This window comes from Anabrus simplex, chromosome 1, assembly GCF_040414725.1.
Source record: "Anabrus simplex isolate iqAnaSimp1 chromosome 1, ASM4041472v1, whole genome shotgun sequence".
NCBI classification, from domain to species: Eukaryota; Metazoa; Arthropoda; class Insecta; order Orthoptera; family Tettigoniidae; genus Anabrus; species Anabrus simplex.
The window spans coordinates 1,714,875,853-1,714,901,389 of NC_090265.1; positions in this window are offsets into that span (position 1 = coordinate 1,714,875,853).

Consider the following 25,537-nt stretch of genomic DNA (forward strand, 5'->3'; position numbering starts at 1 on the left):
CGGAAAAAGATAAATTTTTTGATTCCGGTGTATATAAACTCACATGCTTTGAATGTAAGAATACATACATAGGACAATCTGGCCGCAATTTTAAAGTTAGATATTTGGAACATGTGAATGCTGAAAAACATAGAAGATTCTCAGCAATGGGATCACACATGACTGCCACAGGTCATAAATTTACCAACATAGAACAAGACCTGACCATCATAAAAAAGTTAAAAAAGGGCAGCTTAATGAACACATATGAAGACCTGTACATTCATCTAGACCAACTTGTAAAGAAAAATGATAACCTTAATGAGGCTGTAGAATATAAGAATCCATTATATTATCAAATTCTAGTATATTTGAAAATGCTTGAGAAGGATCAAGAAAAAGAATTGGAATTTCTCCACCTACAGATAGCCCTACAACTTATTCCTCCTCAGTTGAAGCTATAGGTGACAGCAAGGAAGTTCTTGACACACCTATATCCCCCGCGCCTCCACCTCCTCAGGTGCAAGAGCGAGGAAGAATGCATCATCAATATTACACCCGGCGTAAAACTGTGAAAGAATGACAGGAGTTACTGTTCCAAAGGAAAGCAGGCTTAATAAGATTTGACAACTAGGAATTAGTTATATTTTCATCTACATTAATAATAAGAGCCGCACTGTGATATCAGGATTTCTTCATTTCGATAATTACTTACAAAATGTATAATTTTTAATTTATAAATTGATCTTTTTTCATGAATTATTAAGAAAAGAATATTTATTAGGACAATTTCTCTATGGAATATTGTACAAGTGTTTCCTTGACGACTGCTTTCTATTGTAGAAATAATTTATATATTTTCTCTTGAGTTATTTGTTTGTTTTAATCTTGTCAATCTTATGTTAATTTTAAGGACACTTCCTCTAAAGCATTACTTTGTCAATTTTATATATTTTTCATCTAAACAGTGTTATGTGGCTGAAGATGTTGATAATATACGAAACATGTACCACTTTTGACCATTAAAAATTGCCTTAAGCAATCATTGTATCGACTAGGTGGAAAATAAATGAATACTTAATTGTGAATGGCCAATCATATCGCATTTAAGCGTCTGCACGCGAAGGCCCGCTTTTTTATTCGAGAAAGTAAGAAAGCTACGTGGGAAAAGTATGTGTCATCCATCACGGCACATACTCCGTCATCACAAGTGTGGACAAAACTCCGCCATATTGTCGGAGTACAGAATGTGCCCTCAGTACCCGGAATCTCCATTAATGGAGATATAGTTACGATTCCTTCAGTCATTGCAGACCACATCGCGTCACATTTCACAGATACGTCCAGCTCTAGGAGATACGACCCTGCATTTCTTCCAATTAAGCGCGAAGCAGAGGCCCTCCATCTCTCTTTTGCCTCTAGTGCTTCGCATCCCTACAACGTGGCCTTCACGGAGTGGGAGTTGCGAAGCGCACTTGCGCTATGCAGAGATACGGCTCCTGGACTGGACAAAATCCATAATCAAATGCTTAAGCATGTGAGTGACAGATGTCTCAAGGATATCCTCACCCTATTCAACAGAATATGGGGTGAGGGAGTGTTTCCATCTCAATGGCATGATGGAATTGTAATACCAATTCCCAAGCCAGGTAAGGATCCAAAATTTCTGGATAGTTATCGGCCAATATGCCTTACAAATGGCCTCTGTAAGCTATTTGAAAGGATGGTTAACCGGCGTCTTGTGTGGGCCATGGAAAGGGAGGGCCTCTTGTCTAACTACCAGTGTGGTTTTCGCTCTCATCGGTCTGCCACTGATCATCTGGTCAGACTGGAGAGCGCCATTCAGGAGGCCTTTCTCCGGAAGGAACACCTAGTCGCCGTGTTTTTTGACCTGGAAAAAGCTTACGATACTACCTGGCGATATGGGATTCTCTCCACTCTACACCAGTGGGGATTTCAGGGAAATTCATGTCCCTCCGTCTCTTTCGAGTCCGAGTAGGGAATGCATTTTCTCAATATTACGTTCAGGAAAATGGAGTACCTCAGGGATCGGTACTGAGTGTCACGCTGTTCGCAATCGCCATCAACGGCATAGTTGCCGCTGCTGGGCCCGCAGTCGTTCCATCGCTGTATGTAGACGACTTAGCTCTACATTACAGCTCCGGAAGGGTAGCGTTTGCAGGGAGACAGCTACAGCAAGCTATTAACCGAGTTGACAGATGGGACCTGCAACATGGTTTTCGATTTTCAGCAGCGAAAACCTCAGTTGTACACTTCTGTCAACGTCGGCCTGTGCATCCCGAACCAGAGCTCCGCTTGCGAAACAGTGTCTTACCAGTGCTTGACACCTGCAAATTCCTGGGTCTCCATTTTGATAAGAGACTTACATGGCAGCCCCACATCCGTCAGTTAAAGGTTGCCTGCATGAAGAGACTTAACATGCTTAAGTTTCTCAGCGGCACTTCGTGGGGGGCTGACCGTGCGGTATTGCTACGATTTTACACGGTGACGGTCCTCTCCCGAATTGACTATGGTAGTGCGGCTTATGGCTCAGCATCAAAATCTATGCTGAGCCTTTTAGACAGTATTCACCATAGTGGAGTAAGGCTGGCAACGGGTGCTTTCCGTACTAGCCCCATTCCCAGCCTGCTCGCTGAAGCGGGAGTTCCACCTTTACGGATAAGGAGGCAGCAGTTACTCCTAATGTACACTGCCAAAATTCGTGAAATGCCGCTACATCCAAGCTATCAATGCATCTATCGCACCCAATACCACCAGCGGTGCCAAGACCGGCCGAATGCCACACGGCCAGTTGGGTTTCGGATTGATAGCTTGTGTCATGATTTGAATATTGATATCGGTAGTTGTCTTGAACAAACTCTTAGCGAGGTACCTCCGTGGTTGGTTCCGCGACCGGATATACGTCTAGATCTGCTCCGTGGACCCAAGGTGAACACGGATTCCTCCGTTCATCGGAGGTATTTCCAGGACTTTGTTCACCAATATCCGGCCGCGAGACTTATCTTCACGGATGGTTCTCAAATCAGAGATAATGTTGGTTGCTCTTTTGTCATTGATGATATGAGTACGAAGATCTCGCTCCCTAAAGTTATCGTCGCCATAAGACCTATCTGTGTCGGTGCGACGTAAAGCCCTTAGCTCCCTAAAGTATGTAGCGTGTATACTGCAGAGATTTACGCCATCTTAGAGGCTCTGCAGTTTGCACTGCGTGACGAAAGGAGCTACTTTCTGTTGTGTACCGATTCGTTAAGCTCTCTGCAGTCTATTGAAACCTGTTTCTCACCACACCCACTGGTGCAGCAGATACATGACCTTCTAGCCAGGTTAAGTGATGCTAGCACCAGAATTACTTTCGCGTGGCTTCCAAGCCACGTTGGGATTGCGGGAAACGAACTTGCGGATGAAGCAGCAAAGGAAGCTGCACTTTTACCTCCAAGACCCGTCAATGTACCTGCTAAGGATATTTGTTCTCAGCTACGTCGAACCATCTTGGCGTTCTGGGAATCGGAGTGGCTAGATATCCGAACTCACAACAAGCTGAGAGCAATTAAGAAGACGACTACCGTGTGGCGGTCCTCTTTCCAACCTTCACGGAGAGAGGCCATAGTACTGTGCAGGCTGAGGATAGGTCATTTACGATCCACGCACTCTTATCTCCCCCAGTGTGTTCTTGTGGTGCCGAATTCACCGTGACCCACATCCTCACAGAGTGCGCCGATCTCTCTGGCCTAAGACGGAGCCTCGGCCTGCAGGAAACACTCGAACGCATACTAGCCGATGACGCGACTACTGCTGATCTCGTCATCCGCTTTATGTGCGACAGTGGACTTATCAAGGGTATGTAAATTACAAGTGTACTGTTACTCAGGGAACGTACGTTCCCTTTTGATACGTTAGTAATCCTTTCGGCCTAGTTTTATAATAATTTTTTGTTTTATTTTGTACTCCGTTTCCAAATTCCTTTGTTGAATAAATAATTTTGTTTTATATTTTAAATTTCTTTTCCACTTATTTGTTCAGAGAGGATGATTACCTCGTTGTACTTCCTCTTAAAACAAAACAAAAATCACCACCACCACCACCACCGCAGTTGAATGAAGGGAGGTGATGCAGGAAATATTAGATTAGGAAATGAAGTCTTAAAGGAAGTAGATGAATATTGTTGCTTGGGTAGTAAAATAACTAACAATGCCAGAAGTAAGGAGGACATAAAATGTAGACTAAGCACAAGCAAGGAAGAGCTTTAAGAAAAGAAATTTGCTCACTTCAAACATTGATATAGGAAATAGAAAGATGTTTTTGAAGACTTTCATGTGGAAGTGTAACATGGATGATAACTAGCTCAGAAAGAAAGAGAATAGAAGCTTTTGAAATGTGGTGTAACAGAAGAATGCTGAAAGTGAGATGGATAGATCGAATCACGAATGAAGAGATACTGAATCGAATTGTTGTGAGGAGATTGATTTGGCTAAATTTGACGAGAAGAAGAAATAGAATGATATAACACATCTTAAGGCACCCAGGACTTGTTCAGTTGGGTTTTTTTTTTTTTTTTTGCTAGGGGCTTTACGTCGCACCGACACAGATAGGTCTTATGGCGATGATGGGATAGGAAAGGCCTAGGAGTTGGAAGGAAGCGGCCGTGGCCTTAATTAAGGTACAGCCCCAGCATTTGCCTGGTGTGAAAATGGGAAACCACTGAAAACCATTTTCAGGGCTGCTGACAGTCGGATTCGAACCTACTATATCCCGGATGCAAGCTCACAGCCGTGCGCCTCTACGTGCACGGCCAACTCGCCCGGTCAGTTGGTTTTTGAAGAAAGTGTAGGTGGTAAGAACGACAGGGGTAGATCACAGTATGAATATGACAAGCAGATTAGAGCAGATGTAGGATGCAATAGTTACATAGAAATGAAAATATTAGCACAGGATAGGGTGGCATGGAAAGCTGCATCAAACCAGTCTATGGACTGATAACTCAAACACACAGATCAGATGGAATTTTGTTTAGAGCATTTTTGGTCCTTGCAATAATAGTGGTGACATTTTGGAAAATTGAGGTGTTTTTCCAATTGTGTTTTGACCCCTTGCTCAATGTATTGGTTTCTTTTTTGTTAAAGTTTATGTCTGTTAAGTTTTTCATGAGAGGGTGGAATATATGCTTACTGTCTTCATTTGGTATAATGGGGGCTTTTCTGTTGGGGACTTTTTCTTGTTTATATTGGGTTTGTGAACATCTCAGTGCATTTAACTTTTTGTTTAACGTATCATGTTCATGGATTGCTAAATTTATTGGTCTATCTTGAGTAAGTTGTTGAAAATTGTCCCAATAGTTTTGGGGCAAATAATAGGATGCTTTAAGATGTGTTTCGTAGAGTTTTGTATTGAGAAATTGTTTCTTCCTATGGAGGAATTTTATGTCGTCTCTTCACCATATTTTGTTGGTCTTTATCTGTGTGCTATGTGTTTGAGTGGTACTCCTGCGTCTATTATGATATATTTTGTGGAAATATGGTGTTAAATCATTCAATATGCATTCTCTTGGAAAAATAATGTTTTTTATTATCCTTAGGTTCTGATAACCATAAGCTGTGTGTTTTGCCTGGTTGGCTGTATTATCATAATGTGTTAACAAGCACATTTTAACACAACAATGCATCAGTGTAATTTAGAATTTGTCATTTCAAATTAGAATAAGTGGGGTTTTAATATTATATGTTATTTTTAATAAGATCAAGGTTCTTCAGCAGCTGAGGATGACCCACATGTAGGGTCAAAAACGGTACTGCAGTGTAAAAATGTTCTAAGTACCTTATAATAAATGGTATTGATTAGGTGGAAAGTCCTCTTGTGATCAATGGAATTATCAAATATGGAAAATGAAGTTAATAGATCAAGGAACAAGAATTGATGATCTCCAAACTATGCTCTCAGTTGAGAGTTGCCTTACCTGACTGGCAGGGAATATAGTGTATGGTGTATTATATGGTATCAGCTAGAGCATCTGGCCTTAAACCTTGGACAAAATGCAGAATAAACCAAGTAACTCCAAAGACACCCACAAATTCACATCATCATGAATTTCTTCCAGTGAGCTCATACTGTGTATAATTAAATTTTAATTTTTCTCTTTCAGGACGATACAGATCCCACTAATAACATTGGAGGTAAGTAACAGCTAATTACAGAATGACTAGGCTTGACTAAGACTAAAAATGAAACTGACGATGAACGGGGCATAAAAAGGTAATGGAAAACATACTGAACTCCGCAAGACATTTTATTCCCTTTAAACTTACATTTTCGTCCTGACTATATACTGTAGATGTAATTTTTGGACCTTGGGAATTGCACTATCATAATCTTCTTGTGCTTTCTTGTAACAGTCATGTTTTAGTAACTTTAATAAAGTAGGCTACAGTTCACTGTAAATGATTGTGTCTGACTGTCGTATTCGTAGGCTGATTTTAGTATTTCATTGTCAACTATGATTCTTGTGAAATATCCTTCAGTTTGGGGAAATGACCGTGATAAGGTGTAGTTATAATTTTAGTTGACATCCCTTGCAGCTTTACCTCTACTAAATCCCACATATAACTGACCATGGTTGAAAACACACCGAGATAAGTAAATTCTTATTTTGACAAAGCTTTGAAACTGTGCTTTGTTAATGATCATTGCGAAAGCAAGATGTAATGGGAACTTATTGCTTTCAAATGTGATTTTATTTGATGTAAATAAATATCAAATGAGAACATGTTCACTTTCTTGTGTAAACTACTTTATTGTCACTGTAAGTCATAACACCCAATTACATACAACAGCAAGTGATACTAGAACACTTAATAGTGGAGTACCCTGAAGTCAATTCTAACAATTACAGATATCAACAACACTGACTCGCTAACTATAACACACTCTCTTGATCTGAATGACTCACTGACTGACAGCTCGAGATATATATATACATTGTTCTATCAACCATCTAGAATATTATCGATTTCTGAAAGGGTTCTTACAACAGTCTAAATGGATCACACTCAAAACACTGATCGACCAGCTAGTTGAATGGAGTACTCCAGTAATGGATCTAGCTCAAAATTTTGGTTAGGCCTACTGTTTACCAATACATACGGAGATCTCTCCAACATTCTTAATGTCTCTACATGTGTCTGGATAATAAACCTTACAGAAATCTCCATATGTACCAAATTATAGCAGAATACACCTAATATGTGAACATTATAGAGTTTTCTACAGCTTTTGACTATACAAATTTTGAGGTTAGACTATACATGATATGTATTTGAGGTTATACAAATTTATAATACATATTTACTGGGAAACCAGGTATTAATCATATTTAACATTGAATATTGATGAATATTGAATTTTCACGACCGCATTGTAATAATTGAAGGTTTTACGACAGTTAGGATGTCGTACCAACGACAATTATCCCCCTAAAACCTTCAATATCTATCCTGTATGTTCCTTACTCTATGTCTTAAATTATATCCAGGTGTCCTTATACCTATGTCTTAGTCTCTTATACTCCAAGGTAGGTATCGGTGTGGACCGATGACCTTCGATGCTAGGCCCCTTAAAACAACAAACATCATTGTCATCATCAGGTATCGGTGTGTACTGATCCTTCATGAAGTCCGCATTTTTCTGGGGTCCCGTGGAGAGTGTCGACTTCTCGGTCTCTCCGTCTTCTTGTAGGGGTCGAGGTAACACCTTCAAATCCGACTGGTGTATGCACCTTCGTCGGCGGTGTAGTCTTCAAGAGATAAACACAAGTTCTCAACCTTTTATCCACCTTGAAATGCCCAAGCCACTTTGGAGCCATTCCAGCATGGAACTTCTGAAGTTTGTTGCTGAGGGGATGGTTTCGATGAAGAACTAGTGTTCCAGGTCTGAACTCCTTTCTTCTGGTGTATTGTTGTTCTCAGGTTCTCTCCTTGAACGCTCTTCAGCTTGGTGGTCCACCTGTTGAATCTGCCGCTGGTTCCACACATGCCATGTTTCAGGGTCCTCTGGTTCTTCTCTTTGTCCATGGATGAATTTCCAGTCACCAGTTCTCTTCATTGGACGTCCAGGGAAAAGTTCTGCCGGTGAGAAACCCTTGATGTAGTTAACCCACTGTCTGATGGCCAGAAGGTACTCATGTAGGTGTTGGTCCCACTCGGTATGTTCTCTGTCGACCAAGTGAATCTAAAACACCTTCTTTAGCTCCTGGTTTCTCCGTTCGGTAGGATTTGCCTGCGGATTGTAGATTAATGCCAGTTTTCAAATCCCCACTCTGACAGAGCTTGCAACCAATGTCTCAAAGTGAACTGACTGCCAATGTCCGTGAGGAGACACCGAGGATACCCATACTGTCTGAAGACTTCCATCCATAAGAATTGTACGATACGTCCCGATGTAGCTTCTGGGATGGCGAATGCTTCCACCCATCTGGTGAATTGATCAGTCACTACAAGGATCCCCATCTTTCTCCGAGATGTCCTAGGGTATGGTCCCATAAGGGAAAGGGCAGGAACCTCCCAAGGCTGATGCGGTCAGCGTCCTCTCATGCTGGTACTTGCCTTCTGGTTGTTCACCTTAGTGTGAGCACAGATTGCACAGGCTTGGACGTAGTTCTTGATGTCCTGATGCATGTGTACCCAGAAGAAACGTTGCTCAATTGAAGAATATGTTTCCTCTGGATTATTGCGATATTTTCCCAAAATCCTCACAGTTTGCGACCTCGGAATGATGATGACCGAAGAAGATCCAGGCAGGTGGGATGTGTACTTAAGTATACTGTGTTTGAGTCGGAAGTTCTTGTAGCATGTCTTAAACTGAGCAGGGACAGATTGACAATCAGTGCTGCGTTTACTGATCCAGGATGCCATTCTGTTACAGGGCATGTCCTCAGTCTACCACTTCCTTATTAAATCTAAATCAATCTCATTATTTTCTCGCCAGATAGCGAAAAGCACAGGTTTGGTTTCAGACTCTATCTCACTCTCCGGCAAATTCGTGGTTGATTTTTGTCTGTCCTCAGGATTTCTTGATAGACAGTCACAGCTTGATTGGCTACGCCAGGAACATGACAAATTTTGAAGTCAAAATCGGCAAGGATCAAGGCCCATCCTATCAGTTTGGACCTAGTTCCAGTAACTCGGTTTAACCACTGAAGTGAAGAGTTGTCTGTAAAGATTCTGAACTTCCTTCCTTCCTTCCTTCCTTCCTTCCTTCCTTCCTTCCTTCCTTCCTTCCTTCCTTCCTTCCAGATACCCTCTGAACTTCCTAACAGCCCATCTAGACTTGGAGCATCACAAATAGATCTTTCTGTTTCCTGGAAGGTTGTTTCTTCCCTTTGGGTCCATTTAAATGGTATGTTTTTATTGAGGAGGTTGGTTAGTGGAGCAGCTTTTGTTTCAAAGTGTGGTACAAAGTTAGTGTAGCCACCCATAGAGACCTAAAAACTGACATACCTGGTATTTCGTACGAGGCCTTTCCTGTTCCTCAATGGCCCTATTCTTCTCAGTTTGTCTCTCCAAGCCCTTGTCCGTCAATACATGACCTAGGTACTCAACTGAGTTTGATGCGAACTGACACTTCTTGACTTGGCAGGTAAGTCCATGAATCCTCAACCTCTTTAAGACTCTAGCTAGTTGTTCCAACTGGTCCAAGAACGTCTTGCTGTACATGAGGATGTTGTCCAAATAGATCTGGCAAAATTCGCCTGTGTATCTGGACAAGACTTCGTCCATCAGACGCCCAAAAGTGGCTGGAGCATTCTTAAGACCAAAGGGCATGATAGAGTCATCTTGGGGTGGAAAAAGCAGTCATTGGTGGAGATTCTTCTTCTACTTCCACTTGCTAGTAGCCAGAGTTCAAATCGAGGGTACTGAAGACTTTTTCCCCACTCACTTGCTTTAACAAATGTCGGAAATCTGACATGGGGTAGGCATCTGATATAGTCTTGTTATTTACCTGACGTAGGTTTACACAAAGTCAGTAATCACCATTTTTCTTCTTAGAAGCCCATCCTGATACTAAAGGTTCAATCAATCCTTGGTTCTCCATTTCCTTGACTTCTTCTACCACAAATTTTTGTTTATCTGGGTTTTACCTATGTGGTAAATCTGATCCTATCAGTAATGACCTCAGGGAACTTATTTAGCAACTTCTCAAGATCTTCCTCCTCCTCCACCCTCAACAGTCCTGTTTTCATTTCGGTGATTATTTTGGTTTCCAAAGTTTCTGACTGAAAGGCTTTATTTTCTACCCATGCCAACCTAATTCTGTTTTTATTACGAGAGAATATTTCATTGGCTGTATAATCTATCACTACCCCATATTTAGTTAAGAAGTCACGTCCTAATACTATGTCAGGTATCAAATAATTGACGACCTTTACCGATATATCTATGACATCAGTATAGCACTTGTCTTGAAGAAAGGTACAACCCTCAATCTTGTAATGTATGTCATGGGTTACCCTTTTGACTGTTGCCACCTTAGCAGGATGAACAGGTTTTAATAATTTTTCCACATTCATGTTCTCAAATGAGTGTGAAGCTTGAGTGTCACAGATAGCGATGATAGGCTTGTCATTAATCAAGTTAATATCCAGGTGGGGTGGATTAGGTTCATCATCACTATACACTTGACCAATATGTTTACCTTCTAGCCAGGTGTAATGTATCTGGGGGTTCTTCATTCTTCTGGAACCATCCCTGCCCCGACTAAAATGGTCCCAATCTATTTTTCCGGGCAGCGGTCTTTTAAATGGCCGGTCCGCCCACATCGGTAGCATTTCCGGGGTTCCTCCACTGTTGAGGTTTTGTTTTTGAGGCATGGTAACTTGTTTCTTCATCTAATTTTGTTATGATGTGTTGGAGCTCTTCAAATGTTTTTGGTTGTGCCACCTTAACAAGCGATCGAAACTTATCATGTAGCAGTTCAAGTATATAAGGAATGCTCAGGTCAATATTTTCTCCCTCGCGGACTCTCTTAAAAAGCTGGAGTTTTGCATTATGAAAGCTCCTGTTCTCATTCCACTAGGTTGTGCTTCATTTAGGAACTTGTTTTGTACCGAAGATTGGACAGCCTCCGAGTCAAATCTGTGGACGAATTCTTTCTTGAATTCCTCCCAGTCAAGGCTGAGTCCTTTAATGTTTTGCCATCAAGCCCCTGCTGAAAGTTTTTACATGCTGGCTGACAATTTGCAAATATATATTTCTGTAGGTATATTTGTCCTACCCAATTGAGACTCCTATGTCTTTAGAAATGTTTTTGGGTCCGATGACCTCCGATGTTAGGCCCCTTAAAACAACAAGCATCATCATCATCATCATAATCAGAAATGTTTTAGGACATTCCTCGAGCTTCCCATGAAATTCCAGTAGGGTGTCTTTGATTACTCTGGGATCTACCGGTATCCCAAGGGCTAGGTCCATACCTCTGCTAAGTTGACTGCTGCGTACAGAAATGTCTTTCTCCAGGGTTACAATTTTTCTATTAACCTTGGATTAAAACTTTGTAAATTTCTGGCCTACTTCGGTTTTAAAACTGTTCAGATTCCCACTCAATTTCTCCAATCTTCTCCTCGACTTTGTTTTCCAAGGTGTGCATATCACTTACTCCTTTATCTACGTCTAATTCTAAGCTGCTGATTTTGTCATTAATTTTTGAAATATCTTCTTTCAGAACTTTGACCAAAGAATTGATTCGGCCCTTTATTCCTTGAGATTGGGCCTTGATTTATCATACTGGGCCTGATTCAAAGCAGTTAGTTGTGCGAACATAATGCTTACACCGTCGTTGATTTCTTCCTCTGAGGTAGCTTCAAAGCTGAAACTGCCTGGGTCCTCCTCATTTTCTATCAAATCCTGACACAGGCCCTCCTGTAAGTTTGCTTTGCTTCCAGCCATCGATTAACCTCGGGATGCCAGCGCTTTTCGTAAAATCACCACGGTCCTTTGGTCGATCTTCATTGCTGAGTCTGAAAGTGTCCAGTTGCGGTCGTCAATTTATCGCTCTCAAATGCAATTTTATATGACGTAAATAAATATCACACGAGAACACCCTCCTTGTGTAAACTACTTACTTTATTGTCACTGTATGTCACAACATACAATAGCAAGTGACACTACAACACCTAATAGTGGAGTACTCTGAAGTCGATTCTGACAAGTGCAGATTTAAACAGCATTGACTCGCTCAAACTGACTTACTCATTCACTGAAAGCTTGATATATATACTGTTTGATCAACCGTCTAGAATTATCAGTTTCTGGAAAAGTTCTTAAAACACTCTAAATGGAACATGCTCAAAACATCGATCAATCAGCTAGTCGAAATGGAGTACTCCAGTAATGGATCCAGCTCGAACCTTCAGTTACTGATTACCAATACACATGGAGATCTCTCCAACATTCTTGATGTCTCTACATGTATCTGGATAATAAATCTCACAGTAAGTTTCCAGGACCCTCTATATGTACCAAATTATAGCAGAATACACCTAATATACGAACATTGTAGTGTTTTCTACAGTTTCCGACTATACAGATTTTGAGGTTAGACTATATACGATCTGCATTTGAGGTTGTACAAATTTATAATACATATTTACAGGAATACCATGTATGTGTCATATTTAACATTTAATAAAATATAATTTAACTTTTAATAAAATATATTAAACATAACAATTGATGGTTACAACAGTTAAGATATCGTGCCAATGACAAACTGCCTCCTTTTAATGTGCATATTTCTTACAAGCATTATAGATTCACAAAATTTCAATTTTAATACAGGCAGAGGCATTCCAGATGGCACAATGCCATGTATGAAGGTATTCTATGGTTATGCTTCTTGTGAAATCTGTGTCAGCATCATCATCTGACAACAGAGCATTGACACTGTTGTATTTTTGAGAGAAAAAAAAAATATATAGATTACTACCTGATCAATACACACTATAATCCTAAAATATTATTTATCTAACAAAAGATTTTTTTTGCTAGTGGCTTTACATCGCACCGACACAGATAGGTCTCATGGCGACGATGGGATAGGGAAGGCCTAGGAGGGAAGGAATATCGGTAATCACAGATGACCTTCTTGAGACATTGCTATTTGTTAATGGTATGGTATCAATCAGCAACAAGAGTTACTTAAAAAATGGTGACAAGTGCTAGTAGAGAGTGGACAGAAAAATGAGCTGTTCAAAGGCCGATCATCTTCACCGCACTTTTGAAGATCCCCTTGCTCCAACGGCAAATATTTTGTTGGACTCAGAACCACTGTGAAAATGTGGCTGTTTTAAATAGACTGGTGCTGTTGTGAAATAACTGAGTGGATGTGATGAGAATAGAAAACTCACTGTCAGGGTAGGCTGGCTGGAGTGGAAACAAACTTTGCTTCATTTCTGCAATAAAATTATACCACCAAAGCTTAAAGGAAACCTCAACATGACAGTGGTGAGGCCTGTACTGATTTAAGCTTCAGAATGCTGGGCATTGTCTAAATGCCATGGGGAGTAAGCAGGAGTTTCCAAGAAAGGTCTCATCCAGAATCTGCACATTACAAGTGAAGGGGACAGTTGACGAAAAGCTTTAGATGTGCGCGAAACATATTTCAAGAAAGAGAACAGGATCAAAGCTACACAAGCCAAGGAGACCTTGACCTTCAGCTAACCAGGGTAAGAAAAACTAGGCCCAACAGGTGAGGAGACAACAAATGACCTGGCAGTTTCACTGATGTTGTAACACAAGCAGCAGCTCCATATTCTGAGATCTTGCCTAATCTCTCATTTTTACAGACTTTAACTTTATATCTCTCTTCGTGTAAGTGCTTAAGCAAGTTAGTGCTGTATTTGGTGATTTTCCTCCTTGTCTTAAAAGCAAAGTAGATCAATGATCAAAAAAGAAGGAGAAGAAGAAGGTGTGTCCTATTCAAGAACTGCAACTGTATGCCAAGTGAAGATATGTGTACCAGGTTTGTGCAAAGTGAGAAACAGATATATGTCTCCTTTTCTTAGGAGACAGAGAGCAATCAGGTGCTATGCAAAAGAAGTATCACAAGGGTTTGAGCCACAAATATTGGTGTGTAAAGGTAGTTGTCCATTAATACATGCTCTCGAGGCAAATTTAAGAGTGCTCTTGAAGTAGTTGATGCAATATCATGTACCAGAGTAAAATCAATATTTCAATACATAAGTACCAAATCCAGTATGGCAATGGCCTGGAATTGGTGAGAGACAGTGCAAGATGAATGTCAAAGTGCTTCACTCCACTGACGGTGTTCCTCGGAGAACCGGCTATGTGTATTCAGTGTTGAACACATTGGCAGCATCTGGAGGTTTGCATGTTCATGAAAGAATTGACTAAACTTAATGCAACATAGGCTAACATTAAAGCCAATACAAGAGATCATGAAAATCTGTATCTATCTGAAAAATGAAAATCCACAGCCTATTTTCAGTCATTCAACTGGGTCAGGAGTGGAATGAATGTAGCCCCCACTATCGGGGAGGATAGAAACTGTACCATCTGCCGAAGCCTGTCGCACTCCTCTGGGGCAATGATTAATGAATGACAGATGAAATGAAATGATATAGGAGAGTGTTGTTGGAATAAAATATGACAAGGAAAACTGGAGTACCCAGAGAAAAACCTTTATTCAGCACAAATCTCACATGGAGTTGACCAGGATTTGGACCACGGAATCCAGTAGTGAGAGGCCAGTGTGCTGCCGCCTGAGCCACGGAGGATCTCTGTATCCATCTGAGACCCCTAAATTGTTTCCAATCCAAGTGATCATGAGATGGAACACTAAGTTCAAGGCTGTTTCCTACATCTATGTGTGATGGAATTCATGTAATTCCCTGATTGGAATTCCATGAGCAACACTGGGATTGAATTGTATGAAATTATTAACACTTATACAAACAAGAGACACTCTTTATATTGAAAACTGTGAATAACATGAAAATATACTTACAATATAGATCATCCATTCATAACAATAAGTGTGGTCTGAATCATTCCAACGCAGAACAGTGCATTCTACCTCATGAGACATCTGAATAATTATCTATTCAAGTCCCATGGGAGGAACTTGGGAAATGCAATGAAGCACAATATCTACACAGTATATATACGAATATATAACTTGAAAGTGTAATGAGAAGTTTTGTAAAAATTGTAGTACTAAACCCCTATATTTTATACATCAACATATATGTCCCCACATTCAGATTATTAAAAAATATTATTTATTTCAATAAGCAATTTATTTATTTGGCATATGGCTTTACAAGCACAACACATACATACATACATACATACATACATACATACATACATACATACATACATACATACATACATACATACATACATACATACATACATACATACATACATACATACACATACTCTCTGTACCAGGAAATGATTGTGGGGCTAGAGCATGGGAAGGATCTCAGGTACCAGTAGTGTTCGGTTTATTTTGGAGCAGGTACAGAGATGGATAGTATCGCAGGGCGAATAATAGATGGTAAATCTTTTTGGTAAAATTTATTAACAATATTCACCGAAATATCACCCAGCAATTGGAATTGCAAACTCAAATTTGTAGCTAATATTTGCCAAAAAATGCAAAATAAAAGATTGATGTTACTATCTTCTGTGACGCCTATTTGCTTGAGGATATCTAAAATAAATAATACTCTTTCATAGATCATGTACAACCTACAGTTCATCTAATTTAAATGCAAACACAAAAATATCACTTAGCACCTTGAATATTATCAGTTCATCACTTATGGTGCTGACCTACAGTCTTTCTAATTTTTAGAGCATAAAATGAACACACACTGTCATGAAAAATTTGATAAATTAAATAAAATATTTGATCACTTGCTGTATGTCTCTACAGTTCGTTTGAGTTGAAAAATGAAATTAATAGAGCACTTGTAAATCCTAAAGTTCATCTAGATAGAATGAATTCAATTAATTAATGACTTTTGGAAAGAACTTTATAGTTTAAAAGCAAAATATGAACTTCACTTGAATAATGATAAATTATGACTTGATATTCACATGAAGCACTTGTCAGAGCACTGTAATGAACTAAGTGCTTTGTAAAAAGTCAGTCAGTTGGATTACTCACTCACAATACGAGAAGATCTGCTTACACGTGTTGGAGTTGTGCTGTATGGCGACTTGGTGTCTGGAACATTCCGCTGCATGCGGCCAAGGCTCGAACTCAGCACCGGTGGTGTTCAGTGAAGATACCACATCAATCTCCCTCGTCGACATCCTTCGATGGGAACCACAACTGAAGAAACCACATAAATCCCTCGTTGGAAGCGACGTTCGATGTAGCAGGATCTCGTAGCACTTTGTCAAGATTTCTGTTGTTTTTGGAGGCAATGCCGGAACACGGGAAGTTCAATTGGCACTATTGAGCTCACAAATATCACGGATATTAATACTACACACCGACATGAGTTGTAATGCACAGTTCTATTCTTATGATAATTTTGCAGTGTTGAATTAGCATTCACAGTCCATGCTACAGAAAACACAGTTTTTATATACCGGTACACGGTTCATGGATTTCAGATTTAACGCAGTTCATAATCGTCACTAGGTATGTCTGAGATTCGATTGTAAAGTAATGAACACAGTCCATAAGCACTTGAAAAATATTATTTATAACAGTCTCTAAAATAATATTATTCACAGATTAAGGCAATTTTGTTGTTGGATTTACACCACACTAGTCTGTACTACTTAATATTATCGTAAAAAGTCCTTAATGTTCACTGGGTTCTCACAGTGGTGATCAAAAGATTGAGAAAGTGCACAAGAAAAATAGTTAGTTCTAGCCCTGTTATGGGATGAATGTCGACTGAAATAATATCTCATACAGTTCACTGTTATATTATCATAAGAGAAATACGTCTTAGATTGATTGAAGTGGTCTTAAATTAGGGTTAAGCTCACCACACGCAATGATTTAGAATATTATCACAGTTCAGAATTACGTGAAATTGGTAAAGTTCACGATGTCGTATACTGGTCAGTAAAATATTGGACACTTCAATTCTCACTTCCAATTATAGCTTCACTCGGTTAATAAAGTTACAAGTATCATATTATGACAATTCAGTCAGAGAAATGCCTAGAATATTACCGTCATCGCGTCACGGAAGAAACTTTACGTACGACGTCGTTGTACTATTTTAACGGCGTTCGAGTGTGGCAACGATTATGTCCTCCCAAATCGCGACGGAGCATACTGTCCTTACGTCACACTTACTGCACACTCTGCACACACATATTCTCTGCACACACTGTGCACTGAACTGGCTATGGCCTTGATCCAGTGACCTATTTATACAAGTCTGGCGAGCAGCGCTCGGAGTCAGGGGATGAAGGGGCGAGAATTCCTTCCAAACTTTAAATTATCATATTTCGAAAACCACTGGACGGATTGACTTCAAATTTGCAGGGTTTACTTCCAGAATATTAGCTACAATTCAGCGCTGGTCTTGTGTTGATCGGTCCAGGCATTAAAAAGTTCATAAAAATAATCGAGAAAATTCCGAAGGGGAGGTAAGCTACAGGCAGCGGTGATGTCACTTGACCTTGCTCGACTTGTGTTCTCCCTCATGCAGCGCAGTGGAAACGAGAACCTTCTCTCACACAGCTGTTCATGCATCGGAACTTGATTGTATGCTCAAAAATAAAATGTATAACTCGTATGTGCCAGGGCCTATGCCTTCCTGGTACAATACATACATACATACATACATACATACATACATACATACATACATACATACATACATACATACATACTCTACCCTTCCAGTGTATGATTTGTGCACCGGCATTAATCCCAGGGTTGTATAAGGGTGATCCCCGGTGATATTTTGAAATAAAATAAAACTAATCTTAAATTAATAAGCTGGTCATGAAATCTAGAGCATTCAGACACCTCCCAAGAAAACAGAGAACATGGATATCTCCCAACCCCAACCTAGAAAGTTCCATTTTGATCATGTAGCGATCTCAAAACATGTGGAAAAGGGGATCCAAAATGTCAAATTCCTGAGAGGTGCAAATTTATATTCAGATCACTTCCTCTCCAAGGTCAAAGTCAAGATCATCCCAAGATCCCAGATAAACAGGAACACAACTCGAACAACAATGTTTGACAAAAAAATCTCAGAATGTGCAAGGTTGTGCAACAGAATTAAACAAAAGACAGTACCAGGGATGGGAACAGTTAAAATAGACTATGATTGATTCTGCAAGAGTCACAGTTCCTCTAGCCCATTCCAGTCCTGGCCTTAATATCCCTAACAAATGTTCTGGACTGGGGATTTTTAAGGATATTTAAAACATTATATCTCTGTACCTGTAGGAGATATTTGCATGATTCTTTTTTCTTTGTGCTTGTTTGAACATCTAGTTTTGAAAGACGCTGTTTTTATTATGTCAACTATCACTTGAGATTTTAAAATTGTTTATGTATTTTACCATATTTTACGAACAGAAAAAAATGTCTCACGGATAACTAAGCAAGTACAGCTTTCTGAAATACTGTTATATTTACCCTATTTTGCTAATATAAAATGTGCATTGCAATGAAAAACAACAACAACAACAATAATGAGTACGATATAAAAATAATACAATAATGAAAATGGGAGCTCATATGAAATTTTATTTTAATTGATAAATTTTGTCAAAAGTTACTCAAATGTAAAAATATTGTTCCATTTACCACAAATGACTTCTGAGAAAGAGAAAATACAGTCTTCTAAACAGACAACTTTACTAATATGTAGACAATCTTATGTATTCACGCAAATTTGAAATACGCGGGAACATGCGCTAGGCCGTAAAACGTACTCCATTCATAATGAAATGTAAGAAGTTTTTTTGAATTCATATGTCAATAATATGTTCATTTGTGCATAAACTTATAATATATCATAAAATAGCGAAGATATTACTTTCGTCAAGCTCATGTTTACCGCGAGAAGCCATGTCTTAGAGCTCACTGAGTGACATCTACTGACGCATGTTGATCGAAAATATTGTAAATTCTATGACTTAGACATATAATACTGCCATCTGCTTAAATACTCTTGTAACTAATACATGAAGAAACACGATGTAACCACCAGAATACGTACATAGCTCGTTCTCGATTTTTAGTGAATTGTCAAACCTTACAACGGGCTATGCCCGCAGCGCGGCCTGAGCGTAATTTTGGTCGCTGTGAACTATGCTCGCAGTTAGACCGGAAAGAGCTAGAGGAAAAGAGGAAACATGCATGGTGGTCATCTGAATGTGATGATGCAATCAAAGAACGCCGAAAGGCGTGGGTGAATTGATGTTCTCAGGAAACACCAGAGAACCAGAAGAAGTTCCAGGAAACAAGAAAAAGAACAACCAAGACCAACAGGAATCTGAAGAGAAAGAATGAAAAGGAACGCTTGATTCATATCGAACAGGATTTTCAAATAAATAACACTTGGGACTTTTATAAAACATTCAAGAACACCTTGAGTAGATATGATCCACCAAGCCTCAACTTCAGAAACCAAGAAGTAAAAGTAGCTCACAGTGATGTGGAGAATTGCCAGATTCTGGCAGATTACTTCGCAAAACTCCTCTATTGTGAACTACCATCTCAGAAATTTGACTACAGTCACAAGGAACCAAACCCAGACTCAGACCCTCCAACTGAATCATCAAGACCTTAAAGAACAACAAAGCACCTGAAGAAGATGGGATTAATACAGAACTTTGGAAATATGCTGACAACAGAGCGATCGTTGAACTGACAAAAATCCTACACAATATCTGGGAAGAAGAGAAGCTTCCAGATGGATGGACATCAACGTTAACACACCCTCTGCACAACAAAGGAGATAATGCAGATGTCAACAATTACAGGGGAATATCGCTAGAACCAGAGACATATAAGATCTTTTCAAAGGTACTGCTAGACAGAGCAGAAAAACAATTGGATCCACAAATTGGTGAGTATCAAGGAAGTTTTGGAAAGGGCAGGTCATGTGCGGAACTGATCCTGAACCTGAAGTTGATCACAGCATACCAAAAACTGAGGAAAAAGAAATTTGTGATCATATATGTGGGTTTCAAGAAGGCCTACAAGTCAGTAGATAGAGAAACACTGATCCGTATCCTAGAAGAAATGGGTCTAGATAGGAAGACCAGAGAGCTCATTAAACAGACTGTGATTGACACAACATCCAAGGTCACATTAAGAATCCTTTAGGATTAAAACAGGGGTCAGACAGGGAGATGGGCTTTCTCCCCTTCTATTCAATTGTGCTCTTGACAAGGTCATTAGAGAGGAATAGGTGGTATACGAATGGGATGTAAAAATAAAGGGACTGTAGTCAACTGCCTAGCCTTTGTTGATGACATTGTGATTATGTCAGAGTCAATAGAGGAGGCACGGAACCAGATTGCCCAGCTCCAGGAGCAAGCAAGTAAGGCAGGCTTAGGGATCTACTTCGAGAAGACACAGTACGTGACCAACATCGAAACAGCACCCAAAGGGATGACAGTGGAGGGGGGAGGATTCAGAATGTAGAGAAATTTAAGTATCTGGGAGAGTGGATAGATAAAAACCTGTCAGAGTAAGAGGCACTGATATTGAGAATCAACAAAATAAACTTGGCATACAAGCTAAGTATGAACACCTATAACAAGAAGAAAATCTCAATCAATGCAAAACTCAGACATTACCAGACAGTGATCCATCCAGAAGCCTTATATGCAGCTGAATGTTTGAACCTGATAAAGTAGGATTGGTCAAGAACTTAGAACTGGTGGAGCAAAAAATCCTAAGGAAGATACTGGGAGCCCAAGGAATAGAGGATGGGTCATACAGAAACAAAGCAAACCAAGAACTGTACCACAAGATAGAAAAGATCTCAGACACCATCCAGAAGAGGAGAGCCATGTTCTTTGGACACAGCTAAAGAATGGACCCAGGAAGACTGACCAACCAGATAGTAAAGTTTTTTGAGACCAGGAAAATTGTGGTACGCTGGCATCAGGAAGTAAAGAAGGACCTGACAGAAATAGGAATACAAAGTTCGGAAGTAAGCAACAGGGAAACTTACAAGTCAAAAATGAAGAACACAAAGAGTTTCCAAGAAAAAGTCAGTTTGCAGACCCAAACACCATGAACGGAAGAGCGAAGAAGATTGCAGAGTGAAAGAATGAAGGATTACTGGCCACAGATCAAAGCCCAGAAGCAGCTCAAATTGAATTAATGTGGTCCACAGTTGGCCAAAACGAAAGAGAGAAGCAGGAAGCTCAAAAGAGAAAAAAATAATAAAAAGATTATGAATGAGGACCTTTAGCAAACAAATTTATTTGAAACTTTGGCAGAATGGCAACAAAAAAGACATAAACAACAATCAAAGGAATAACAATGTCATTAAATAAAAAACTCACAAGGTCAACTGAAACCATTGAATATTCATCAAGTGAGTTATATCTTCCAAGTATCCTTTCCCAATAAGCACAAATGCTTCATTTGTTAAATTTGTTAAGTCAGTTTATTTAAAAATTGTATTAAATTCCACTCATTAAATCTCTGACATAAAACAACACTCTTTCTTAATCTCAAATTCCTAAGGAAAATACATATTGAGTGGTTGAAACTTCATTTACATACTTTTATGGATCCATCTTTATGGCTTGGTTATAACAGGAATTTAACTGATGTAATTCTTCACAAAACATATCCATTATTAAATTACTGAAGATTATTATTCCAAAATTAGAGTTGACCTGTGTTACCTTTACAAGTTATTTTAAATTACATCAATTATATAATTTAATTACATTTTATTAAATTAAATCAATTAAATCATCAAGTTTATTAAATTTATCAAAGCATCAAATTATTAAATTATCAAATTTATTAAATCGTCAACATATTGCTGAATCATCCCCATAAAACTATCACGAACCAGACACAGACCGAACAAGTACATCCGATCTAAATACTGACATGAGTAAATCCAATTTTAAAAAATCAATCTCACAAACAAATATAACCAGCTGTCTCATTACTAAATTCCACCAACATGGAAATTATCCGTTAATAAATGACACTAAATAAATATGTAGCGAAGGGTCATACGGAGTATAAACAATCACAAATCCCCTAAAAACTTACGACTACACTGGCTCTACTGCAGTGGGAATGTAACTCCTGTCTAAAAACATGACAACTAAATGGAACTGAGTCCACAATCAAATAAATCACAACAACCACAAAGCAGAATTTGCGTTGTCAAGTACATGTATAATAAATATAACACATACATATCAACAAAATAAATCCAGGATGACAACCATCTGTGAAAACCCCAAGTCCGTGACCTGGTCGAGAATTGAAGTAATGTCCCTCAAGACATTCAATTAAAGTATAGGCCTACTTGAAATTTCCTGACTTCTGACTAAAGTGATATATCTGATGACGTTAAATATTCAAATAACCTTGTGTGGTGGTTCTACCAAATCAATTGGAATTGTATGAAATAACATTGTAATTAGTCTTCACTGACACTATCTCAACAGAATACAATCTTTAACTTTTTTTTTTCCTGTTGGCTTTACGTTGCACCGACATAGATAGGTCTTATGGCGACGATGGAATAGGAAGGCCTAGGAGTTGGCTGGGCTGCCGACAGTGGAATTTGAACCCACTATCCCCAGATGCAAGCTCACAGCCGCACACTCCTAACCGTACTGCCAAATCACCCAGTCTTTAATGTTCAAACGCAGTAATGAAGAGACTCTTGACTTGAAAATAAACATATCTGTTTTTCCACTCCCTGGCATAATACATCTGTCAGCGCTCCACGCTATCTCCATAACAAGGCAAGCTCATTCAATCTCTTCCAAATACCTTATATAATCTGGCCTCTCTCAGGCTCGTAATATTCTCTGGTTCAAATCTCACCAAGATTCACAACAATATTCCTCACGCTTTATGCTCAGGAACACACAATATCTTGCCCTCAATTATCAGTTTCATAATATCTCCTCCCAGATTAATTACTCATTTCCTTCCTCTCACTAATGTTCTGAATGTTTAAATATCATATCTCAATAAAGCACAAAATAAACTCAATAAGGAAACAATGAAAAACATGAACTACCTCACAGCACAGATCACTAACTTGATCAAAATCAAATCACTAGAGCCCTGCGCAGATATAAAAAATAACATCTGCATCCGCACTTCTTTCATCCACATCCGTGTATGGTTATCCTCATCCGCAAATGATTATGCGTGGATATTATAAATATTTACCTACAGTATATTATACCCAAGGTATTGAAATGGATAGATCTGGTAAAACATAATACAATAGGCCTGACACCAGGCACCAGAACCCCTACAGTCACAGGTTTATGAGGGATTCTCTCTTGCGGCAACTTCCAACAAATTGACCTTTGTTCCTTTCTTCCACTAATTGCGGACAGAGGCCAGTTAGGCTTAGGTCAGATTTACGGCTTTATGGTCTCAAGGCTCTATATGTAACCATTCCCTCATAACATTGTCACGGGTTGCCTAACTACAAGTAAAAGTAAGAGTATACCGGAGTGAAAATCGATAAACATCACTTTTTAGAAATGATCAGCAAAATTATCCCCACTGGCATACAGTTTGTACCCACCAAGACACTAACTTCGCAGATGTCCACGGATTTATCCACAGGTATCTACATCTGTGCAGGGCTCTACAAATCACTTGTCCTCATACAATGACTTTAAATATAAAGTGTAATATTCACTGATGGTCACTGGTTCGAGTCTGTAGCACAACACTATGAACTTTTCTTGAAGAGCAAAAATAATCATGCAACATGCCATACCACTAACATGCTCCCACAAACTACTCAAAATGTACTTAATGCCATCTAGTCTTTATTAACATTACACTAACACACGCTGATATCATTGTAATGACCCGAACGTAGTCAAACCCAGAAACACTACGGTAAGGCCAGCAAGAAATAAATCAATAAGAAATAAAATAGAACACACCAAGAGACAAAATAGACAAAAGTACGTCAGGAAGCGTAACTAGGCACCCACAGAACGTAACCTTAAAATCAGTAAATTACTTACCACAAGAAGAAGTGGGTGACACATCAAACCATGTAAAATAAATCCAGTATCAGACGAGTAATTCATTTGAAAGAACAACACCAGTGTTTTTGTGCAAAAGTAAGTACAATTTATTAGAGAAAAGTTAAACCTTCCAATTAGTAATAAGAAAATGCCCACGTAGTAAAATAGAAAGACTAGTAATTAACATGAAATAGAATTATTACCAAGAAAATAAATTAATCATATTTAAAAGTTATTAGGGGGCCCCACTATACTAGAAGTAATTTAATAATGAAAATCGTATCAGCTTAAAATAAAGAATCAACCTTTAAACTACCAAAAACCACATGAACCACCTAGTCCTACTCAAGGACAGGTCTTACCAGGAACCCAGAAAGAAAATTCACCTTAAACACTACGGGCAGGGAGAAGTAAAAAAAATAAAAATTGAATTAGGAAAATTCAAAACAAGGTACAGAAAAGGGGAAGCACAAAACATTCAATAAAATAGAAAGGAAACGCAGGTAATCAAGCCCAGAAAGGCAAACAAGGAACCAAAATCCTTCATCAACGGAACTGTTTACATTAACAATCACCGTACAACATACGTTGTCATGGTAACAGGCCCACGCTCAAAACAATGCAAAATCAAAGATACACACCAAAAGGAAACTAGGAACGAGGCAAAAAAGGTAACTATTTAGGTAGTACGGACAAAGACAGAAGAAAATATAAAGCCGGACCGCAAAAATTAAATAAACAAACCGGTTCTTGGTTAGGGCTAAGTAGTTCAGGTTAGACCAAATTGTGATGAGCTTAACAGTAGAGTAAAAATTAGTATTCTATCGTATTCCTTTTTCTTCTTGAACCATTTAGAATGAAATTTACCATACGTCCAGAACAACATTACAAGTTTACATCACCATTATAGCACGTGATTAAATAAATATGCTCTTAAAAGACATACTACCCAAGTTTCTTTTTTTTTTTTTTTTTGAAAACATATCATTAAAAATTTAGCCGAGAGTGAACAAATTTAAAGCATTAGGGTCTTAGACATGTCTCACACTTCCGAACAGTTTTTCTTTTTGGGGGTTCATCAATATCGAAAATAGAACAGAAGCTTGAAGCCACTCCGCGTCGCCATTTAAAACTCTGGTTCCCAAAATGCAGACAGATAGACTTAAATAAAATACATACAGTCTGTGGACGTTTTCACGATGAATGAGGTATCACCTCATGTTGAGGGCTAGGAGGAGAGCCCTCACACACGTAGTATTCAGCCGTTCTCCATAGTTCCAAGTAAAATCTTCACCTTTACGAGGCACCTA